The sequence below is a fragment of the Petaurus breviceps genome, unplaced genomic scaffold (genome assembly GCF_028583685.1).
Source record: "Petaurus breviceps papuanus isolate PSGF00001 unplaced genomic scaffold, PetGlider_PUasm1.0 187, whole genome shotgun sequence".
In the NCBI taxonomy this organism is placed as follows: Eukaryota; Metazoa; Chordata; class Mammalia; order Diprotodontia; family Petauridae; genus Petaurus; species Petaurus breviceps.
The window spans coordinates 14268275-14281137 of NW_027185799.1; the positions used below are offsets into that span (position 1 = coordinate 14268275).

General features: G+C 37.9%; 1 protein-coding gene and 1 pseudogene across 1 annotated transcript in view; one reads left to right on the forward strand and one right to left on the reverse strand.

The window, feature by feature from the left end:
• CCDC171 (coiled-coil domain containing 171) overlaps positions 1-12863 on the reverse strand; it is a 555758-nt gene that overhangs the window by 171548 nt on the left and 371347 nt on the right. The window lies entirely within an intron of this gene.
• LOC138163109 (large ribosomal subunit protein eL29 pseudogene) lies at positions 2317-3144 on the forward strand (annotated as a pseudogene).

Consider the following 12863-nt stretch of genomic DNA (forward strand, 5'->3'; position numbering starts at 1 on the left):
GTGTGTGTGTGTGTGTGTGTGTGTGTGTGTGTGTGTAAAATGTATGCCTAAGATTCTTATTAATAATTGGGTAGCTAATAAAAAAGACTGGGGTAAACCTGAGTATGATATGAAATTTAAAAGTAAAACCATTTAGGAATGGCTAGAAAGGGCAATTATTTTATACAAATGAGGTGTAAGAGGAAGAATGGATACAGAGAAATTAGTTGGGAGAGGAGGGCTGGTAATTCTGGTGACCTACTTTCATCAGAAATGGGTTTAAGAGGGAACTGTGTGTGTGTGTGTGTGTGTGTGTGTGTGTGTGTACATAGAAGAATATAAAAGTCTTCTAAATTCAGGAGAAATAAAATGGTAGGGGTATGGGGGGGAGAGGACAAGAGAGGGATCTTTAGAGAGGAGAGGAAAGGAATAAGTAAAAGGTGGGTATAGAAGGGTGTTTAGATTTATGGGAATCAGAGGATAGGGAAGGGATCTTTGGAGGGAGGGAGGCAAACAAAAGGAGGGCAATGTAGTGGGTAGAGGAGGCAGAAGGGATAGGAAATAAGAGATATGCACAAACATAAAAACAAAGATCAGGAGCAGAATATGCTTGGGAAAGTATATGTCTATATGTGTATGTACATATGTATATATATGTATATTTATTGCTATAGAGAAACATCTAAATTTTATTGTAGCCTTCTGGAGGGTTGGGGAGAGGGGAAAAAAGAACAAATTTAAAAAGTGCACAGAATACAACAAAAGAAAACTCACAAGGAAGCAAAGAAAAGATCGACAATTCTCAACACAAGCATCATTTATCATACAGGCTTTCCTGAAATGAAAATTTATTGTTACATATTTAGAATCCTCTCATGTTCTGCTATGCACACAACATGCTTTTTTTTCTTTCTAACTTTGTACTGTAGTTTCAATATTTAAGTTTATGATATGTTTTTGTTTCTTTTCTCTATTCTGTATTTGTGTTCTGGAATTTGAGTCTAAAATAAATTTTTTTAAGATTTTTTTAAAAGATGCAAAAGATCTTTAAAGATTTCAAGAAACTCTTCTCTATTAGAGCTGCCACATTTGGGATATGATATCATAACTCCATATCTGCTTCTTGAGGAAAATATGATACTCAAGAAAAAAAGACAGGAAAAGTAGCTTGAGTAAACAAAGGTCTATGAGGGAGATGCACAATTTTGAGTGCATTAAGAGACTGATCCCTAAGACATATGAAGGAGAGGAAGATACCAAAGGCCAAGAAAAAAAATCTTGGACCTTATTTTTACCAAAAAAAAAAAAGTGACTAAGTGTATATCAATAACTTTCAGCCTACTTTTCTATCTACATAAGAATAGTCTATCTATGAATTCTATGAATCTGTTCATATCCTGAATAGGATATGAACACTTTTTCTACACATGATTTCACAGAATGACATACTTTTTTAAACATTTGATTTTAAAACTTTGAATTCCAGATTCTTTCCCTTCCTCCCTCGTCACCCACTCTTACTGAGAAGATAGGCAATTTAATATAGGCTATACACGTGTAGCTATGCAAAACATTTCCATAGTGGATATATTGTGAAAGACTGACTATATTTCCCTCCATCTTATCCAGCCCTCCACTTGTTCTGTTCTCTACTTTGACTCTGTCCCTTTTCAAAAGTGTGTGCTTCTAATTTCCCTCCCCCCCAACCTGCCCTCCCCTCCATCATCCCCCCTCTCATCCCTTTCCCTCCTACTCTCCTGTAGGGTGAGATAACCAATTTAGTGTGTATGTTATTCCCTCCCTAAGCCAAATTCAATGAGTAAGGTTGACCCATTCCCTTTTGCCTTCCTGTTCTTCCCCTCCATTGTAACAGCTTTCCCTTACCTCTTCTATATGAGATAATTTACCCCATTCTGTCTCTCCCCATCTCCTCTCATTATATTCCTCTCTCACCTCTCAATTTCACCTTTTAAGTATCATCCCTTCCTATTCAATTGGTCCTGTGCCTTCTATGTATACCTGTACACATATATACACATATTCACATATGTATTCATATGCCCATATACCCTCCTATATAGACATATATGTATCTATACATATATATATATACATTTATATTCCTTTAAACTATTCTCATACTGAGAAAAGTTTCATAAGTTACAATTATCATTTTTCCATGTAGAATCATCACACAATTGACTGAAAAATGAAAACAACACGATTCCACTCTGCTCATTTGACAATGCAATCAGTTGCTATGTTGTAAATTCTGTCTCTACCAAGGTAAGTCAATAAGTGTTTGTTATAGATCTATTATGTGAAAAGCACTATGCTGCTCTCTCCCTTTGGCCTCTTCCGGTCGGTGGAGTGTCTGTTAGCGCAGGCTGCGGTGTAAAGATGGCTAAGTCTAAGAACCATACCACTCACAACCAACCACGAAAATGGCACAGAAATGGCATCAAGAAACCTAGGTCACAGAGATACGAGTCTCTGAAAGGGGTTGACCCCAAGCTTCTGAGAAACATGCGCTTTGCCAAGAAACACAATAAGAAGGGGCTGAAGAAGATGCAGGCCAACAACGCCAAAGCCATCAAGGCCCGAGCAGTGGCCATCAAGGCCCTGAGCACCAAGGCCTCCAAAGCCAAGCTCCTCAGGCACAAGATCCCCAAGGCCAGCGCCCGGCGTGCTGGCCACAAGATGGCTACCAAGCGTATCACAAAGGATCCAGGATCACAAAGCCTGACTCTAAGGTTGCCAGAACCACTGACCCCAAGTCTACCAAGCCCACTGACCCCAAGGCTGCCAAGTCTGCCACCAAGGTCAGTAAGTCAGATCCCAAGACTACCAAATCTGGCCCCAAGGCCACCAAATCTGATGCTAAGGCCACCAAGTCTGACCCCAAGGTCGCCAAGTCTGATTCCAAGGCTGCCAAGTCCGATCCCAAGGCAGCCAAGTCTGATTCTAAGGCTGCTAAGCCTGCCGAGTCCAAACCCAAAGATGCTGGGGCTAAAGCTGCTGGTCCCAAGCCTTCAAAATAGATGCTTCAGAACAGAAGGACTTGTTTAAAGCTAAAACTCCCTTTTTTCCTAGCCAGGGTATGATTATTCACTATTTTGTACAAATAAAGAAAATGGTGAGTCATAAAAAAAAAAAAAAAGAAAAGCACTATGCTGAGTCTGGTAATACCAAGAATGGCAGAGACACAGTTCCTACCTTCAAGGAGCTTTCAGTCTAATACATGAGACAATATGAAAACAACAATGTGTAAACAAGATCTATACAGGATAAATTGGAAATGATCTAAAAGGGAAGTCACTATCCTTAAAGTGGATCAGGAAAAGTTTATTTTAGAAGGTGAGATTTTGGCTGGGACTTTAAGGATATCAGGGAAGCCAGGAGGTAGAGGAGGGACAAAATTGCAGGCAAGTAGAACAACCTGTAAAAATGTACTGAGTCAGAATATTGTAATGTATGAGGAATAGCAAGGAGTTCAATGTCATTGGAACTCATGAGAATATAGAGTGGGAGTAAGGTGTACAAAGACCAGAAAAGTTGAAAAGGGGCAGGTTATAAAGGGCTATAAAAGTCAAACAGAATTTTACTAATTCTCTAGCTAATAAGGAGTCACCGAAGTTTACTGATTTGGAGGGGGGGGAGAAAAGAGAAGAGGGGTGACATGGTCAGATCTGAACTTTAGGAAGATCACTTTGATATCTGAACGGAGAAAGTACTGGAGAGGGTAAGAGATGAAGCATGGAAACCAACCAGACTATTCAATTACAATAGTCTCCACATGGTGTGATGAGGACCTGTGCCAAGGTAGTGATGGCATCAAAAGAGAGAAAGGGATGTGTCCAAAAGATGTTACAAAGGCACAATAAACAGGACTTGGCAACAGAACTGACAATGGATTTCAAGCCTAGGTGACTGGGAGAATGGTAGTATCCTTGATAATAACAAGGAAGTTAGGAAGAGAAGGAAGTCTGGAGAAAAGATAATGAGTTCAGTTTTGAACAAGTTGAGTTTAAAATTCCTGTAAGATTTCCAGTTCCAATTATCCAATAATCAGTTGGAGATGTGAACCTAGAAGTCAGGACAGAGGATAAGGCTAGATAATCGAAATATATATAAGAATTGTCTGTAGAGAATTGAAAATTGAATCCATGGGAGCTGATAAGATCACCAAGTGAAATAACACAGAGAAATAAGAGAAAAGTACCTTGGGGAACACTTACAGTAAACAGGTATGACCTGTAAAGACTGAGACACCTCATAAAGACTAAGTAAACATCTTTTGCATCTATCACTTTCTCTCCACTTACCTAGCTCACAGCCTAATCATACCTACCGCAAAAGTCATCTAATTGTTTTCCCTCAATGGTCACTAAGATGCTTTTTACCTCTAAATATATGATCCTTTCAACATAATGGTACTAATGCTTCATGGATACTTTTTAGTTCTCTTTTTAGAGCTTCAAATTTTTAAAATTCCCATACAAATGTGAAAATAAACTCCTGAATTCCCTTCCCCTTCTTATTTGTTTAAAGTGCTGGATATCTAATATTACTACTGTATGGCTCCAAGTCACTGAAACCCATTTGTGGAGAATACTATTAGTACTACACTACAATAGTAACTTTCATTTATATATCACTTTCATGCTCCACAAATTTGCCCTGGATAATACAGGTAGGCCCAGCTAATTTTTTCATCTTTTAAAATGAGGAATGGGAACATTACAGAGAATTGGTTCCCAATCTCAGGTCAAAATCCAAATTCGTATCTATGAATATCTAACAAAAGGGTCCAAAAGAATACTTTAGAGAGTTTTAAATTATCTCAGTGGTTATTGGTCTTTATATCCTTATCATTCCTCTCCTAAAGATCTCTTTTTTCCTCAAGTGCTAGAAGTCAGAGAGAAACCCAACCTGGGCTAAAGGAGGTGCAGTGAGGCAAGTAGGTGCAGTAATGGATGAGAAACCTGGAGGGTACCCCAAGATGGTTCTCTCTTATAAGCCAAAATGAGAAACATTGTCCCATCCTGTGGATTTCTGAGTTATCCTGATAGTAAAATGGAAAAAAGGGAGGAAGAATAAAGTACACCCTGTAATTTCATTAGCTAGTAACAAAAATGCTTATGAAATAATTAGGTATAATGATGAATTTTTATTCTGTATTTGTGAAGCTTTAGACTTCTCAAAGTATGTTCATACGCATTATTTCCTTTGAGTCTTAGGACAACCTTTTCATTGAGGTTTAGTTATCTTCATTTTATAGACACAGATACATACAGATTTCAAGAAATTAAGTGACTTGTCCAACTTAGTTAAAGAGCCTAGTAATCTTTCCAGTGTATTAGTGATGCCCTCACTAGACAAACCAAGGCAAACAGTCCTTAATTAATAACAAAACAACTTATTTAAGTTCTTTCTACCTCAGTTTCTTTACCTTTAAAATAGTGATAATAATATTTGTTTAACAGCTTGCATCCCTAGGTTTATGACATAAAATTAAGACTTTAAAAATTCCATAAAAACAGTTCTCTAATGAAATGCTATTTAATTGACATTTTGAAATGCTGATTGTTTTTTAAATCACAAGATTAATTTGAAAAGTATAAATAGGGACAAAAAAAATCACAGTCCAAGTTTTAACAGTAGTTAAATTTGTAATGTTTTCCCCCACACATTTTGCACAAATAAATGCATACATATATACAGAAAAACACACACATTACATAAATAACTGAAAAAGTAACCACTTACATAATAATCATTTTCACATAATTGTCAAAAATTGATTTTGGAAATTCCCCAAACTATGAGGTCTTTAAATCAGGAATGTATTCCTATTATATGAATTGGCCCCCAACCTTGCAACTATTAAACTAGAAAATATCATAACTTGATCAAGACATTTCTTTAAAGTACTGATCATTGTTTTAAAGCTATGTTTTAGTTACAGAATATGTTCAATGGAGTAAATTCCCAAAATGGAGTTTAATGACCTTGATCTACAAAAAGAAAAATTTCCAAGACAGAAAAGACTATCAACTGTATTAACTGATGGCACAGTCCCCTACAAAATTATATCTCCTTTATTAAGGTAAATTGTTCCAAGTGAAGAAGACAGATGTAGTCTTAAATTAGTCATTTAGAGTTTTTAAGCTAGAAACAGTTAAGCACGTGCATATAACAGTCTGCAATGTCTTATCTTTAGTTTGTCAAGGTTTTTAAATCCCTCTTGAGCTCAAGTACCATTTTTAGCTTGGCTAGGTCAGAATGACACTGAACAATATGAGTGATGACACACTAGACAGCTATATGGACAGAGTTGTCATCAGCAAGCCAGCTGTGCTAACACCTGTATGTCCTGCACAACTGATCTTTAGGAACAAGGATCAAGAAAGTCAGAATGGTGAAATAGGAGGGGATAGTTTGAGAAGGAGATAAAGGTTTATGAGTCCCTAACAAAAAGTCATTTATTATATACTACTAAAAATAGGTTTGTGGAAACATAAAACAAGTAAACTGCTTTTTAGTTTTAAATATTTTATTATCCTCATAAATATTGTATATAATGCTTATTTCTTTTGTACTTCTTAAAATTCACTGAAAACTAAAAATTAAAAGATTATATATAGAGATACATACAGAGAGAGCATATGTGTGCTCATTAATATATTCTATCTTCTTTTCAAATCATAAAACGATTAAACGAGTTTTTAAACAAAAAACACTTTCTACTAAGATCATACATTTTTTCCTCTTCTTAATCCTTCTGAATATTTATCTTCCTTCAAATTTCAGGTCAAGTGCCACCTTTCTGTCAGGCCTCAGATACATCCAGGCAACAGTATTTTATATATGGTACTATCTCTCACTTCAAAATTTCCTCAAACTCTGCCTCTAGACTTTACTTCACTCTGCTCACCTCCTATCTGTTATAATTATTTATACTCAGATATAATGATTCTAAGAGCATACATTTTATAGGTAATTTATATTGCCTATACCATTTATATCTTCATATAGCTTTTCCTTTTCCAGCTCTGGCTTACATTCCCTCCTTCCTTCCGCCTCACAGATGTCCTGTAGGGCTCAAGTTCTTCCTGCAGACCTCTTCATGTTTTTTTTAGTTTTCAGTGCCCTGTCTCTACTCCCCCACTCATTACTGTGTTTTCATTGGTGTATATTTTATGTTTGCTTATCTGTGTACAGGTGACTTTTCTCCAAAAGGATGAAAGCTCTGTGAGGGCAGCAACTCCTGTTTTCTCTGTATCCCCTCGCATCAGTCACAGTGCTTGACATATAATAGGTATATAATAGAAAGATAGATTGGTAGGTAGCTAGATAGATGGGTAGGGTGGGTAAATAGATGGATAGCTTATACTAAGCACTTATTAAATGCCAGTCACTGTGTTAAATTATTGGGATATAAATACAAGCAACTAAGATATTTCCTGTTCCCCAAAAGCTTACCTTCTAAAGGGGATGACCATCCAAAAAGTGAACTGGAAAGCAAGGAGTATAGATATTTTCCTGCCATATATTGGTAGCCAAGAAATGATGTAGAGTCCTAGTTTTAGGAATGATCAAATGAAAGCCCATTTATCAGAAACAAGATTCTTCTACTAGTAGAGTCCAGGTTACATTGGGAGAGAGAATTGGTGGGGGAAGGGGAGAGGTAAAAACAACTATTATTAGAATCAGCTGTCCCATGGGACAGCTAGGTGGCACAGTAAATAGAGCACGGGTCCTGGAGTCATAAGGACTTGAGTTCAAATCCGGCCTCAGACACTTAACACATACACATACACATACACATACACATACACCCACACACACACACACAAACACACACTAGCTGTGTGACCCTGGGCAGGTCAGTTAACCCCAACTGCCCTACCTTTCCCCTCACCACCCCAAAAAAAGAATCAGCTAGGGAACAAGGGAGGAGTAGGAAAATTGGGTAGTTCTATTTAATCTATTATGAAGTGTAATCTTATGGTAAGTATACTGAATTTGGAATTAGAAGACTTGGATTCAAGTCTTAATCCCCTTTCTGAGTCACATTTTCTTCAACAATTCAAAAGATATTAATTAATTAAATACCTATTACTTGCTAAGTTCTGGGAATACAAGTTTCTGTCCCTCCCTCAAATAAGGCCCAAAGATCCCATGAAAAGTCTCTTCCTGGGGCAGCCAGGTAGCACAGTGAGTAAGAGCACCGGCCCCAGAGTCGGGATAACCTGGGATCGAATCCAGGCTCAGACACTTAGCACACACCCAGAATAATCACAATGAAGTTACAATGTTATATACATCACAATAAAATGGATTGAGAATAGGATGGCCTGGCCTCAATTGGTCTATGGCAACTTAAATTCTTCATCCCAGTGCCAGGCACTGGGCTAAGAACTGGAGATACAAGGAAAACCAAAAACTGTTCTCAAGAAGTTCACAATCTAATAGAGAAGACAATATGCAAATAATTAGGTACAAACAAGACATATACTGTATAAACCAAGGAGCGTCTCAAAGGGAAGGCACTAAAACTAAAGGGGACTAGGAAAAAGTTTCTTGCAGAAGGTGAGAGAAGGGACTTTAGCTGACACCTGAAAGAAGCCAAGGAACCCAAAAAGTAGAGAAAAAGAGGGAGAGAGCTCTAGGCATGGGAAAAATGCTCTGAGTTGGGAGATGGGGTGCTGTGTGTAAGGAATAGCAAGGATCACAATAGCAAAGTCATTGGTTCACAGATTAAATGAAGGAGAGTAAAGAAACTCGGGGAGATGAGGGTGGCCACAGGTTATAAAGAACTTTAAAAGCCAAACAGATTTTATACTTGATCCTGGAGGTAATAAGAAACCACTAAATTTTATGGAATAAGACAGTGACATGGTCTGACTTCCATTTCAGGAAAACCAATTTGACAGCTGAATGGAAAATGGATTGGAGAGACTTGGGGCAGGAGTTGATGCCACTTTGAAGAAAAGAAAGGAGTGTATATGAGTACTGTTATGAAGATGAAAATGATAGAATTTGATAACTGATTGTAAATGGAGGGTAAAAGAGAGTGAAAAAAGTTGAGGATGACATGTGGGTTGTAAGCCTAAACAAGTGGGAAGATGGTGGTACCCTCCACAGCAACAGGGAAATTAGGAAGAGGAGAGTGGGGTGGGGAGAGAAGATAATTAATTCAGTTTTAGATATGTTGAGTTTATGATGTCCATGAGACATCCAGTTCAAGAAGTCTAACAGGCAATTAAAGATACAAGACAAGAAGTCCGCAGAGAGGTTAAGGTGGGTTGAGTTTATGATGTCTATGAGACATTCAGTTCAAGATGTCCAACAGGCAATTAGAAATGCAAAACTAGAGATCAACAAAGAGGTTAATGTGTGGATAAGCAGATTTGAGAATTATCTGTATTGAGATAAACTGAATCCATGGAGACTGGTGAGACTTCCAAGTGAAATAGTAGACTGAGACAAGAGAAGGCCCAGAAGAGTCTGGTGTCCCTGTGAAATACCTACAACTGGCTGGTGTGAAAAGGATGAAGGTCCACCAAAGAAGACAGAGGAGCAGTCAAAAGAGAGCAGTGTCATGAGAACCTAGAGAAAAAAGTATCAAAGAGAAGAAGGTGATTGGTAGTATCAAAGAGTACAGAAAGGTCAAAGAAGGATGAGGATGGAAAAAGGGTCATTAGATCTGGTGATTAAGAGATCATTAATCATTTTGGAAAGAGCAGTTTTGGCTGAATGACATGGTCAGAAGCCAGGCTGCAAAATGAGAGGCAGAGGAAAGGATAAAAAATTTTATTTAAAAAAATAAACATTATAGATGCTGTTGTAGATGATGTCAGTGCTACCTAATAATCACAGACAAAAAAACTATGGACACAAGTGGCACTAATATAGAGTCAGAAAAGGCCACAATGTACGGAGGAGCATTCAAAATGAGGAGCATTCAAAAGATCTGTTTCAATGCTTATGAGATCCATCATTGTTCATTACCTATCTGTGTACACCTAACTCCTGTCTAGCTACTCAATTTGCCCTTGGCTTTTCCATCTTAGTACCTTTGCTCATTAATTCTTTCATATTTACACATAGACGGATCTTCCTATGCATGAAAATGTCAAGCCAAAAAAAGTGAAAGCTTCTGCCTTCTTATCTCTTGGTAGATCTTTTTGCAGGCTAATTGTTGGGACAGATCAGAGTTTGGAACTCAATACTCCCTTAGTATCTAGTAGTGGAAGTAAATGGCCTCAACTGGTCTATGACAATTTAAATTCTCCATCCCTTCTCTTTCTGTTACTGCAGACCCTAGCAGGAAATTAGAGGGAGAGGGTGCTTTTCCTCCTCATAAGCAGCTGATCAAAATGGCAAAACGTTATGTTCAGATACCCATCCAAAGAGAGGCTATTTTAATAAATGGATCTTAGAGCTCTCTAACCTTAAAATGCTAGCCTCTGGATTTAAATGATCATCCTAAAAGGAAAAGATTAATTGGCTACCTCAACAGCTTCCTTGGCCTCCTCAGTAGCAGCACACTGATATTCCCCATATTTTCAGAGTAAGCTGATAAATTGGCAGGCTTCCTTTTTAAAGCATAGCAGTATAAGAAGTTCTCTCCCCACTATAGAGTCTATCTGTTCATGCAAAGAGTAGGTTCTAACTCTTCTGACAAATTAGCCCATACAGTGGTAGATGGTACTCGTAATGAAAAAATCAGCCAGCTGAGAAGCCCACTGGGCTCTTGCTATATATCAAAATTGCTGACATATCAAATACATATGTAAAGTACTTAGCAAACCTTAAAATACTACTTAAATGCTATGATTATCATTACAATTATTATTGTTGTTGTTACAAATTCCATCATAATCTTGGGCAGCAGTATCCCCTAGATTTCATTATAGTCGTACCCAACCCACGAATAGGGCTTAATCATAGTAGTAATTTGGTACTTTCACAAAAATTCCCCCTCTTTCTACCATTCTGAATCTCTTACTTCATCAGAAATTTGTCACTTTCTACTTTGTAAAGTATTCCACCTTTATGGCCTTTTTGAGCGCATAACTACACACTAAAAGTAAATACTCTGCATTAAATTTAATATTAGGAGTTATCTATCTATTATTATATTAAGCCAGTCCAATAATCAGATGGAATGAATAAACCAGACTCTCAAAAGCAGCAATTAGTGAACTAAGCACTGTTGAAGAGGTAACAATAAAGTTATTATTGCCCAGGAAATGTCCTTTCACTGGACAGAATTCTGAATAGCTATCCTTTCTAGGATTACTGCATCATACACCCACCCAGAACATGTCCTTACTCATCAATTATGGTATTTGCCCTCCTACACTCATAGCCTCGTTTGAACTTGTATTCAACTACTTCCTAGAAAAACTAAATCCTTCTATCTAACTTACAACATGCTCTATAAACTATAAGTTATTGATAAAATTATCAGCAGATCATTAATGGATGAGATTTACATAAATATATGTAATTTATATATGCATAGAGAGACAGACAGACAGACAAAGCCTTAAAATCCAGCTGCCCCCTCCTTGAAAACTGGAAGGCAGAAGCCTAAGGTACTTTCTGAGCACCTGGGCATCGGCACTCTGGCCTTCCAGTTAGGGCTACTTAGAAATCCCCCAATTTCAGGAAGAGTCACTCTATTTCACCAGCCATTGCTATAAAGTTCCATCACTTTCCAGGTTACAGTGCCCATAGCTCAATTACTGTGCTACTAAGCATGTTTAATTCCACCTGTTAGAATGAAGATAACAGGCCTAAGAAACATTCTTGAGAGCTCACTCTTAAATCTTCACACCCTTGAGTTAGCTCATAACTCTAAGAATAGTGTATATACAGATATGGTGTCTGAGGGATAAGGAAGCCTCCTAGAAAGAGGGATTGTGACAGCACCAGCTACAACACTTTATAAATCAGTCAATCAATAACATGAAGTACCTAGTAAGTTCCAGACCCTGTGCTAAACATTGGGGATACAAAAAGAGGTAAAAATCAGTCCCTGCCCTCAAGAAGCTCACATTCTAACAGAGGAGACAACAACCAAACAATAAATATAAAGCAAGTTATATACAGGACAAACAGAAAATCATTAAAAGCCTGAAGGAACTATAGAAGGTGGGATTTTAGGTGAGACTTAAAGGAAGCCAGGGAAGCCAGACACAGGGGACAGCCAGAGAGAGCACCTGGAAGCCAAAAGATGGAGCATTTTGTTGTAGAACAACCAGGAGGCCATTGTCACTAGTTCATGCCAGGGAGTAAAGTGTGAGAAGATTGGAAAAGCAATTCTATGTTATAAAGGGCTTTGAATTCCAAGCATATCATTTTGTATTCTCTCCTGGATACAATAGGAAACCAATGGAATCTATTGAGTAGGGGGATGACATGATTAAATCTGTATTTGAGGAAAATCATTTGGATTGGAGTGGGGAAAGACTTGAGGCAGGCAGACCCCTCAGCAGTCTATTGCAATAATGAGGGTGTGAAGAGATGCAGGACTGCACCAGGGTGTTGGCAGTGTCAGAGGAGAGAAAAGGGCGTGTTCAAGAGATGTTACAAAGGCAAAATTGACAGGCCCTGACAACTGGAAATGGGTAAGATGAGAGATAGTGAGATCAGGTACATGCAGGCAGCAACAAGTGAAAAAGACAAAAGTCTAAATTGCCCTTTTGAGTGTTCAAAGTTGCCCTCTAGAACAATGTAAGCTCCATAATCTCTTGTTCCTGCCAACAGACACCCATTCCTGGTTACCTGATATAACCTTACCTGCTATTTCCTGGCAACTTTACACACACACACACACACACACACACACACACACACACACACACACA